Below are 12,350 nucleotides of genomic sequence, written 5' to 3'. Positions count from 1 at the left end.
CGAGCCCGAGCCCGAGCCCGAGCCCGAGCCCGAGCCCGAGCCCGGCCGCGCTCCCGCGGAGGGGCCGCAGCGGCCGCGGCACCGCCGCCCGGCCCGCGCCCCGCCGTACCTGCCCGCGCCCCTCCGCGCGCCGCCGCCCCGCCCCCGCATTTGCATGCCCGGCCCCGCCCCGCCGCGGGGCATGCTGGGCACGCCCCGGCCCCCCGCCCCGGGCCCGCCGGAGCCGGGCGGCAGCGCCCGCGGCCCCCGCCCCGAACCGGGCGAGCGCCGCCCGCCCGCCCGCCGCGGCGGTTTCCCGGGAGACCTGCTCCCCCCGCCCCCGGCTCTGCAGCCCGGGCTTCCTTTCCCCTTCTCCCTTTCTTTAATTGCAGAGGGCGGGCAGCGCGGGCTCCGCTGTGCGCGCAGCCCCGCACAAAGCGAGCCTGCACGGACGGACCGCGAGCGCAGCGCTCCGGGCCCTGCGCCTCCCGCACGGCCACAGAATAAACGTGCTGTTTATAAAGCACACTTCTCCCTTGAAACCATAAGCGCACATGAAAAGAGATACTGTTCTCGACATTTCGAGTTTTGTTTCTTTATTTCCCCAATCGCTCTTCAAGGGCTCCATCGCCTTCCTGCTGAAATTTTCCCCAGAAATCAGCCTATCTAATTTACGATCTTCAGCACTCAGAAAAGAAAGAAAAAATCCCCAAACCCAATACTGTAAAGAGATTCAAGGAATAAAACTTTTACATGGTTAATTTCGACATGATGTGAAATCACCGAGAATTTGCACATCTATCCTCTTTAAGAAAAACAGGCCACAGAAATCTTTGGGAACAGTTTCCAAAAAATAAAATAATTATGTATAATTAACTAAGAACTACTATGAGAAATAATTACTTGCTCGAAAAATAATAACATATTTTGCATTAACATTAGAGTGAAATGCATGCAGAGGGTTATAATGTATCACTCCCGTGTGTATACAATTGCATTAAAAATAACACAAAACACCACTTCCAAAAATTTCCAAGAATATTGTGGAGGAAAAAAACCCATATAAGTGCACTGTTAGATATGCTCTAATGTTACATTATGTTTAACCAAACACAAACACTACAGATCTCCTACTGAGAAAGAATTAGTCTCGAATACATAGCAGAGTAATAGATTGTTGTTACTAAATATTTTATGATATTGGTAAATGATCCATCTAGCATAAATTTAATTTTACTTGCTATCCCATTTTTCATGCACAATTGAAGTTTGAATTGCATAGGAATAATGGTAAAAACATTTTTACAATGAATTTGATCACAGAACTTACACAATTTATTTAGCTTGGTATCACACTGATGTGCATCCTTCCAATCCCACCTTACAAAATTTAAAAAATCTGGCTTTATTAACAATAAAGAAATAGCAAAAACTCCATTTACATTTAAAACACTGAAGTGTGTGAAGAATCTATAAAACAACTGACCTGTTCAAATTGTTGTTTTTCCAATCCATGCACTGTTTTTATTAATTAGGACCCAAACCAGATTGATCGTCATTTTATAACGTTTGACATATTCACTGTCTTCCCACTTCCAGCAGAATCTTCTTAAATTTCCCAGCACTGTGTTTTATTGCTGGTACCATATGCTTTATTGTTCAGCCACAAGAGCTTCACTCTGCACAAAGACTCATTACCTACTGCTTGCTGAGCAGCTTCGGGCTCACTGAGGCTGCCTGTGTGATCACATGGGAGTTTTGTCTGAGAAAGCCAGGCATGCCACTGATTTCACCGGCTACGGATATGGATATTTTTATCAGCTGAGGTCTACTATGAGGAAGGAATAACAAATTCTAAGGCTTCTTTAGTTCATTAAGACAGCAGTTGTTATGGAAATCCCCTGAACTTTTTTTTTTTTCCAATTATTATTATCATTCCCACTGTAACACTGGTCCAAGAAGAAATTCAAGAGATTTGTTACAATCAATTTTTTCTTGTGGGGAGTGGCACAAACCATGCATTGTCTGCATCGCTCTGCACACAGTGCACACTGAAATTAATATTCCAAAGAGGTAATATTTTGCCAACACTTAATCTGCCAGTGTTTATCCTTTATGTGGAGGACGAGCTTCCAAATGAAAAACTGTACCTAAAAAACAGCCCCTTAATTTAAATTTGTCTCATCAGTCAAAGGCATTATCATGTAATCTTTGGTCTTAAAATTAGTTTTGCTGGCTTCAGTGAGGCTACTCAGGTGAATAAGAATTGGCCATTTGAGCAGGGATTACTCTCAAATCCAAATGACAAATTATGTAATACAGTGAAGTCTAATCTCTTCTTGGTAATAGTTGGTGATGCTCTGGGGTTTGTTTTCATGTGTGTGCGTACACGCATTTGGTTGGCTAGGGTTTTCTTGTTTATTTTAAACAAAAAATTATGAATTTAAATAACATTTTATAATGCTTAAAAACTCAGTATTTACCTGAGTATTTCATATTAGAGTAAGTGAATATCTACATTCAAATTACAAAAGCCCTTACAGAAAAAAGTAAATATTAATTTTTTTTTACTGATCCATTATCAGTATCAGGGTTCCATGCTAGAATATTTAGAGATAGCTTGATTCCTACTGCAGAGTGAATTCCCTGAATATTCTAATTTAAAGCTAGCTTTCTACAAACAGCTAGTGATGATAAATGAACATCTCTCCTCCGCGCTGAAAACTCATACCGAACACGCAATTATCCATAATATTAACATTGCAAAGATATAGCTATTCTACAAAACAGTCAATTATCTCTAGAATAATTCAGAGCATTTTGATAACATGAGATAGCAAAAGAAATTGTTTTCTCATTAATATTCCACAAATGAAATACCTCCTTATTCTATTTAAGATCTCTCTCATTAGAATAAATGACAGCTTGTAGCTCATGGTTGGCATTATTCTGGTCCTATCAAAGTCAGTGGAAGTTTTGCTGCTGATTTGCATGGAAGAAGGGACAAGCATGACTAACAGATTCATTTGCCTTACCATGTCGTCAGGCAAATCAATGACAAAACTCATTTCTTTATTGTTCTTGGCATCTTGCTCAAAGGTTTGTATTATTATGGTTTTGTAACAGTTGATATGCAGTCTCTATGATTACACTGAGTTATACAAGATAGTTAGCAAAGGATTCAGAATTACCTACAAATAAATCCAGTAATGAGTACCTTCTATGCTCTTACATTCATTTCAGTTTTTAAAAATGCCATTATCAAGAATGAGTGTATTCTGAAGTGCTGCCATTTTCATCTATCCAAAGACAAGAACTGAGCAGATGTTTTGTGGCTGAGAACCTTCCATGTCTCTTAGGCAGGAAACACTCCTGTGCATACATTAATGAGAAGAAATGAAAGCAGAATAGAAAGATTGCTAACGAGCAGCTGGTTTAGCTACAGCTATGCATATTTTTTTCCCCTGGCGATACTACTGATGATGTCACAATGCTCATGTAGGAAGACATAAACAAAAGGCAGGCATTTTTGCTGCAGTAGCACTAGGAGAAAAAGGAAAACCCGAACATTTGACATATGGAAAGAACAAAAATTGGTCAGGAAAAAAGTACTATTGTCACATTTTTCTGTGGGTTGTTATATACACTATGGAACAGTCCTCAAATCCTGAAAGGTGATTACAGAAAAACATGTTCAAGGACATGATACAGTTAAACCAGTTCACAGCAAAGAGTTGTTTCTGCAGGAGACAATAGCAGCAAGCAGTCTCCATGCTGAGAGGTACTTCTTCAAGGCTGGTGGGGGGAGGGAGGGAAGCTTCAATCCTCCATAGTGGAATTTTGAATTTCCTAAGTATGACTTGACATTTTTAGGTAGATAAATTACATTCTAGCCCATCCTCTCTTCTCACAGAGTTACTAAATAGAAGGAAGTCTTTGTCAGAGCCACATTGCTGAATTTCTGCCCAAACATACTATTGAGGGAGGGCATTTCTGCCACCACAAAAGGGATTATAGATCACTCAAGAGATTCACAGGAGCCAAAACCTAGGCCTCCCTTGTCACACCACAGAAGGAAGAGGTTCAAATGAGACAATACTTCCTGATACTCCTCCTGTAACAGCCAGGATTTCTTCAGGAGAATCCAAATTCACCTCTCCTTGAAACAACAGTGAGAGAATACAAATGCTTAGCAGTCTCTTCCACCCAGGGAATCCCATGGGAGTCGAGGTAAGCAAGGGCTCTCTTGTCTCAAATAAAAAGTTCCTTGTGAATCCAAATGGAAACAAATCAAGAACCTTCTGACCATCTGTAAATATGGGTAAACTCTCAGATCCCACATCTACTTTGTAAGAAAATTAATATGAACATTCTTATGCTTTCCCATTTCACAGAAGCTACAGCAAAAGTGAAGGGGTTAAGGAAATTTGCACTCTCAGTAATCACCATCATTAATAAGTAATAATTGTATAAATCCTGGTTTATCCTACTCTATATGCATTTAGACTCAAGTACCTTTATAAAGAATACATGCATTGAAATACATATCTTGGACAGAATTAAAAAACAAATCAAAAACCCCAAACAAAAACCTAAAGAGCCACAATAACCCAAAACCAGCCTTATATCACAAACCAGACTAAGCCCATGATTTGAACTTCAAATCATTTCCACCTAATACAACTACATTATTTTGTTGAGTATCAAACTTAATCTGCTGTTCAGTATCCTGTATCATAATTGAATGAATCACATAAGAATCAAACTTATGGGAAGAGCACTGTTCAATTTCATGAAACAAAAAAGAGACAACTTGAACCACTCAATGCCTTGTTATTCTAAAGGTTGGAATCCTCTACCTTGCAATAAAATGCAAGAGGTCTGGTTTCTTCAAGTACACCAGAAATGTAATAACTTCCATACCAGTTAAGTAAACAGGGAGTTTTGCTGAAACTTTTACAGTCTTATAGTGACAAAAAAAGATTTGAAGTCCAGGATTTAGAAAAAATGTATTCAGTGGACCATGCTCTACTCCAGCTCTTACAAACAGCATGGTTTGTATGCCATGGCTTGCAATTTATGAGCTACAGCAGCAGCTCTAGATGCCTCAGCACTGGCTTTCAGGCTTGGAAATAGATGATTTATTGTCGTTTCTTTAGTAAGTTCTATAAACCTTGCTCATGCAAACTCCTCTAAATTGAATTCAGGATGAGGCATAGCTGCAAACTTCCCATGGAATTGTGCCATTATAGAAGTTCTACAGAGTTAAAAATGCTCACCTAGGAGAAAATAGTGTAATATTAATTAATCTAAAATTATAGTCAGTAACACTGGGATAGGATAATCTTAAGTATAAATTCTACATATTTCTTTCTAGACCAAATATAATTTAATCAAATAAATTTCCTCACCCTGGGCCCAAATGTCTAGCTTTCTCTAGATCGGTCACAGCTAAACAATCTTCAAGCAGTGTCACGTTAACTATTCCAAATACTAGGGCTTGATAGATTTCCATAGCCTGTCATGACAGGAGGAATGACATTCTTTGGGTTCCTGAACTGCACAAATATGAAAATATTACTCATTCATAAATGGCATTCTCAATAAAGAAATACAACCATGTTTTGAAATAAGAGTCTAGTCAGTGAAATGAATGGAAACAGACAAAATCTATTTGAAAGGTGATATCCACAGATCAACAAATGGATGGAGAAAGCAGCTTATAAGTGAGGGGCAGGCCTGTGAGCAGCTGTTCTGATTTCTGGCACTCAAGCAATCCCCTCACCAAACTTCAAACAGTGACTCCTGGCATGTCAGTGTAAGGCTGCCATTGCTGTCCTTCACTTCTACTTCTGGCACCCTTACCCTGCCAAGCCAATTTGAAGGACACCATCTATAGTTTGCTTTTTTTCTGACTCTTAATATCTTCTTGACCAGAGTTAGCTTTTTAAATCATGGGGTAAAAAACTGGCACAGATTAAGAATGAATTCTCTTTACACATACTGTGGTATATAGCACAGCATATCCCTTCCCAATGATTTTTAGCACATCTTGAAAACCTTGTTTTTAATGATACATTCTTGCTACATCTTACATAAGCTACATTTTTCCAAGATAAAATTAACCTCTTCCAGGCTGATATCCCAGAGGAGAGCACAATTCCTTTCAGAAAACAGCACTGAAAAATGCTACGCTTTAGAAGAGTTACTGTACACAATCTAAAATATTCCTCTCCAGTAAACACACAGAGTTTCTTTTTCCTTTCACAATCTTTCTCAAAAATCAAAGAAATGCTAACTTTGGCAGGCAAACTAGTGTACTGAGAGGTGTACAGCCAAGTAGCAAAAGAATCTCTTGACTGCGATTTCGTCAAGATGATATGAATAACCAAAGCAAATAATTAATAATGTAATGCTCGGTACAGCCATCGTTCAAAATGCCAGAAGAGCATGGATTCTTTAAAATAAAACAAAGTAAGTTCTATTTGAAAGAGCAAAGTGGTCAGTCTATCAGGGAAAAAAAAAAAAAAAAAAAAAAAAAGGGAGAGACTTGAAAATAAATTGCCTGTGCTGTCTGGTATGGCTTCATAGGCCAGCTTTTCTCCATCCAGTTTCCATGACACCTCAGACATTCCAACATGATCCATGTTGAGGAGTAATTCAGAACTACACAGAATATGCTCGGTGTGGTTAGAAATTGTAAGACATAAACAAAAGAAACAAAGGTGCCTTTTGGCTTATAATTGACTGAAATACTTCTTACTCCATCCCTTTTCTTTGCTTGGTCACTAAGCACACCTTTTCTCACAGTATCATTTTCCAACTTAAAAATTTCACTTTGCTGTTGACCAGAAAAAGTTTCAAATTAAATAAACTAGGAGATATTTGAAGCAAACATGATAGCTAGTATTTTCTCTCTCCAACTGTTTTGTTCTTCAAGTTCCCTTTTATGTACCATAGTGAACCAAAAAGAAGTTAACTGAGTCAATGCAGTTGGAACAGGAAAAAAATCCAGATGGAAGCAGACTGTCCTTCCTTCCTGGACTAGTCATCAACTGACCTTCCTAAAGCTCCACTGCTTCTAAGCCAGCAACATTCCCTCATTCATTGTTTTCTCAGCTTCCACAGTAAAGCAGACAAGCTCTTTAGTTTTTGTCTTCCACAGAAAGATGTATTTTTTATTGTTACAATCATCAAATTTGTTTCCATCTACCATAGAAACAAGTATTTTGAGTGGAGACAGATGTGAAAATATACCAGACACACCGACATATCTAAGCAGCAATGTAAATAAGTTGTTACATTTTACAGCAGTTAGTTTATGAAGCATTCCAACTTAAAGCACAAGATATTTTCAACATACTACTTAGAATAAAATACATAATGTTTCAAAGTGGACTTTCAATCTAGTAGACAAGAAGATATCTAAATTCTAAAATAAAAGGTGCCTGCCTAGAATTGCTGAACATCAGCTTAGGATCTCATTCCACAGGAAGTGAATCTGCTAAAACATTTCTTCCCGCCTATGTACAACCCATATAGAACACAATATTTAAAGCTTGAAAGAACACTGAATTCTAGGTTGTAAGTTGCTTTGCGCTGTTTCAAATAACCTTTAAAGAATAGAAACTGATTATTCTTTAATAATTCTGTCCATTTCCATTTGGCCAGCATTGATTTCTTGTGTATCTAGGAGAGCTTGAAAATAATTTTTATTTACTTCTTTCTTTGTCTACCAGCATCAGTGATAACATCAGCACAACAATGGGAACTTTATTGCTTATGCTGAGTTTTCTCTACCAGCACAATACAACACAAATCCTCCCCAGACCTCACTTCCCCCAAATGTTCCATGGCAGCTGCCTACATTAATGAAGTAAAAGTCTTTTGCAGGTAATTTCCTTCTCCTACCCTAAAAACACAATAATGATAATAATTTTCCAAGCATGCATATATATTTTTTTTTCCATCAAGTTAAAAGCTGAACTGCTGTTCTTTCACAGCAGTTTTTTTACTATGCCATTGCAACATTCTAAGCTCTCAGAAAGTACATGAGCCAGCAGTATACTCTCACAGCCCAGAAATCCAAGTGCACCGAAAGAGGAGTGGCCAGCAGGTAAAGGAGCTAATTCTCCCCCTCTACTGCCAAAAGAGTCCATCTGTGGAACTGAGGCCAGGTATGGGGTCTTCAGCACAAGACAGACACAGACCTGTTAGAGCAGGCCCTGAGAAGAGCTACAAAGATCCATCAGAGGGCTGCAGGGTATCTCCTGTGAGGACAGACTGAGAGAGTTGGGGCTGTTAAGCCTAGAGATGAGATGACTTTAGGAAGATCTCACTGTGGCCATCCAGTACTTAAAAGGGGCTTACAAAAAAGAGAGAGGGTCATTTTTTGCATGGCCAGATAGTGACAAGGCAAGGGGGAACTGTTTTAAACTAGAACAGGGAAGATTTAAATAAGACATTAGGAAGAAATTCTTTAGTCAGAGGGTAGTGAGGCATTGGAACAGGCTGCCCAGAGAACTTATGGATGTCCCCTCCTTGAAAGTGTTAAAGGTCAGGTTGGATAGGGCTTTGAGCAATCTGTTCTAAGAGGGTAACATCCATGTCCGTGGCAGAGGCCTTTGAATTAGATGATCTTTAAGGTCCCTTCCAACCCTTACTAAGAAAATAAGCCAGTCCAATTCAGAAATATCCTTTCTAAGAACACTGACTGTCATTTCTTTCATATAGGAAGAAGATGAATAGCAGTATTTAAATAGCCACATTCATATCAGCAAACCAGTGGACAGTTCCGGGATGCTCTCGTATAACGTCAGAGATCAAAATGGACTGATCTTTAATTTGATTATACTGTTTTCAGCTGATGTTCAAAGTTCAAAACACTGTGGTTTTCGTCTAATTTTCCAAGAGCACAAAGGGTTAAGTGTAGTAGCCACATGCCCTGAGATTGTGCAAGGATCAACATTTCTGCAACATGATCAAGTTTGGAAGTTCTTTTGTAGAAGTAGTTATCGAGTGACTGTTTTATCTAAGACTTCTACCTAAAAGAGATCAGAACTAAATAATGACTTTAATTAGAGCATTTTTATAGCTCAAATATCTTTCAAGATTTCAGCATTTCAGATACCATCATGATTTTTTTTTAAATTAAACTGCTTGAAACCTACCAGCTGGAGAAGTTAATGTTTCAGTTAGATTTTTTTGTTCACAATCTTAAGTAGACACACTTATCACTCTGACAGCAGTACAATACCCAAGGGCTGAGAATGTCAGATACAGTCCCTAAAGACTGCAGCCACTTGTGTTGGTGCACTTGCAGAGGAGGAATTTTTTTTCCCCTTTTAAAATCATTATTCAACATATTTTCCAGTGAACATCTTAAAAAAATAAATTAGACTTTCAACCAGGATTACATTAAAATACTTTGCATTAGGATCACCGATTTACGGCGCAGACAAAACTGCAGAGAAGGCTGATATCACCTGATACAAAGTTGCATCATCTGACAGTTTCCTATGTTGCAGAAAAGAAGCAATTACCAACTCAGTATGGTTTTTGGCATCCCTGCAATGATTATGACTTCTCAAAGGGATTAATTCATTGGCCTAACATCTTTAGGCACTGAGGATAATATTGTTTCCATCATAATATTTTCCCTTTTAGGAACATGAGGACCATGTTTATTTCTGCTATATTAAGTTGAGATAATACTAGGCTTGTCAGATATTTCAAAATAGTGTAGTCATTGTGTCTATTTTGACCTTCCAGGTCACAGCAAAGGTGCAAGCTGACAGCACCAGCTGTCATTTGCTGTTAACAGACTTCTACCACATCAACAGCTCCAAGCTCATAGGGGGACTCACTAGTTTTTTGACTGAAAAGCAGGAAGTCAAGATCCTCGGCTCTCTCCATCTTCTGGGGTGGGCAGATGTCAGTGACACTAGCACTGCTCTAGGTGCCAGCCTGGAATTGCTCTCCTGCCCTATGCACACTGACATAAGCTCTAGGATACAGGATTGCAAATGCAGACTTCAGTCATTTCAGATTTCAAGAAATACAAAGACTTGCCAGTCCCAAACATTCTACTTTTTCAGAGCAAATGATATTCTCTCTGCCCTGGGTGTCTTAGATTGAGAGACAGGAGTGGCCCATTTACATTCAGAAAACATATTCTGTGTCATTTACAATGGCAATGAGTTCATAACTGTGCAGCATGTATCCTGCAGTTTTTCTTATTATCTCCAGCACTGTGAGAATTCCTGAAAAGCTGTCACATTTAGCTTGCTACATACTTACAACAGCAAATTGGTACATGCTCTGTGCTGATCTTATTCTTTTCTGTAGTTGCAAAATTGCAAACAACTCAAAAATTGCTTTATGATCATAATCACACAGGAACAGACCCAGATCAGCAACTGCCATCCTTGTCGTGACATTCAGTGTGTCAAGCAGTGACACAGGCAGTTTGTAGAGAACAGCAGTATCTTGAAGTAGACAAACTGAGATGAGTAGGAGAACCAAACCCTTTGAGGACATGAGAAAGGGGTCAGAGACACAAAAGCCTGCCTACTTTTCTAGCTGTAGAAGCTAATCTAATTAAAAAATGCTAATTTCCCCACAAACCTCGCCTGATGCCTTAAATTAGTATACCACAATAATGACAGCATTTACAGCCTTAAAAGCTATATATAACCTGATATATAATCTTAGAAGCTAAGTATCTTAAATGTCAAGCAGGAAGCAGCGATGGATTCAAAGACCTAGCATTGCAGAGAAAACAAGGAGCTTGTCATCTTGTAACAGTTATTTTTGCACGACAACTGACAATTTTATACACATAATGACAAAGGCAAATTTTAAAAGAGATTTTAAAAACCAATTAAATACATTTGCAGGAACTGCTCCAAAACATTTGAAACAGCATGGGATTTACAAAAATTTAAAGTTACCAATATTAGTGAACCCTGACTGGTAAGTGGACAGGAAAATATCAAAAACTTGCCTCTGTTTCAAGAGGCAGAAACAAAAAATGCATTTATGACACTAAAAAGTGATGCTAATGGGGATACAAATAGATGCATCAACAGGTCAAAGTAACATCACTTTTAAAGCAGTATTGAGATATACAAGAGAACACAGCAAGAATGCATTTTTTAAGGCCAGGATTTTTTGATATTGAGATGGAAATTGCTAAAAAGTTTGCATATGATTTTTTTTTTGCTTCACAGCTGAGTTCAGTCAACTGTCTTGGAGGAGAGACAAACTGCTAACTGGAAAACAATCCTACAGTAAAAATTTGAGAAGGATACATATGTTGTTAGCACAGACACTATGCACAAGCTTTTCTTTTTTTTAGATTAACCAGAAAAAGTACAGATGGGAATGAAAAGGCCACTAAAAATATAACTTTATAGAAAGTTGTAAGATATGGAAGGAACAAAGTGGCTATTCAAAAATAAACTGAATTAAAATAATAAAAAGAATAAAAGAACTAAGAGTGGAAAAAGGCACAACATTTCAACATTTCAAAAAGCCAACATTTCAGAAGATGAAATATAATAAATTCTTGAAGATGAACTGTGAAAGATGAGGCCAAAATGTTTATTTTGAGATCTAAGAAATATATTTTTATCTAATACATATATGCAAAAAATAAGGCACATGGGTCCTAAAGTAAATGAATGACAGAGAAAAATTAATTGAATGAGAATACCAGAAATAACATCCCGTGGCATTGATGGCCAATTTTTGCTAGGAACATAACTCTATCCATTAAAAAAGAAAAAGAAATAAAAAGGAGTTCCCTTGCATCCTAACCCTCCAGCAAACACAGTGGCAAAACTGACAAAGTGCACTGAGCAAGCAGAGCAAGATTTGAAAGGTTTCACTCTGCTATAAAAAAGCAGAGAATTTGGTGAAAATATACCAGTGACCTCAGACTACTATCAATGGGTGTGGGAAATGCCAAAACCCAAACACTAGACAAGCTGACAGCTGAGTTAAATACAGCCTGAACCAGAAATGAAAATTCCTGCCTGTCTGCACATCCATTGTTTTGTTCCACGCATACAAATAAGGTGAATCTGCCAGTGGTATCCAACACTATGGTCTCTAGCCAACACCAGTCATCAGCCAAAGTCAAATCTTCAGAAAACAAACCCAAAAGTTGAGATACCCACATAGCAAATGTCAAATAAAATGTAGAGGAATTTTTACTAGACAATGGGTAACCAATGAGGACTCTCAAGCCATAGCCAGACCGCATACAATTGAACAGCAGGAACAAAAACTGGTAACAAATAGGATGGTAAGCACTTATTAAACACTACACCACTCTTATTTTCAGTATACAGGTGTTATTAATACTT

At 38.4% G+C, this 12,350-nt stretch overlaps 1 protein-coding gene across 7 annotated transcripts in view; it reads right to left on the bottom strand.

Annotated features, from left to right (window-relative positions):
- The window catches only part of CSRNP3 (cysteine and serine rich nuclear protein 3), a 99,672-nt gene that overhangs the window by 41,774 nt on the left and 45,548 nt on the right, over positions 1-12,350 (bottom strand). Inside the window, exon 1 of one of the 7 annotated variants that reach the window (XM_068195745.1) lies at positions 1,466-1,766. The exons of the other annotated variants lie outside the window; for them this stretch is intronic. The gene's annotated coding sequence lies outside the window, so the exon portion shown is untranslated. Of the gene's footprint in view, positions 1-1,465; positions 1,767-12,350 lie in introns of those variants that run through there. 7 annotated transcript variants of the gene reach the window in all.

Source organism: Anomalospiza imberbis, chromosome 7 (genome assembly GCF_031753505.1).
Source record: "Anomalospiza imberbis isolate Cuckoo-Finch-1a 21T00152 chromosome 7, ASM3175350v1, whole genome shotgun sequence".
NCBI lineage: Eukaryota > Metazoa > Chordata > Aves > Passeriformes > Viduidae > Anomalospiza > Anomalospiza imberbis.
This window is presented reverse-complemented; position numbering and strand designations above follow the sequence as displayed.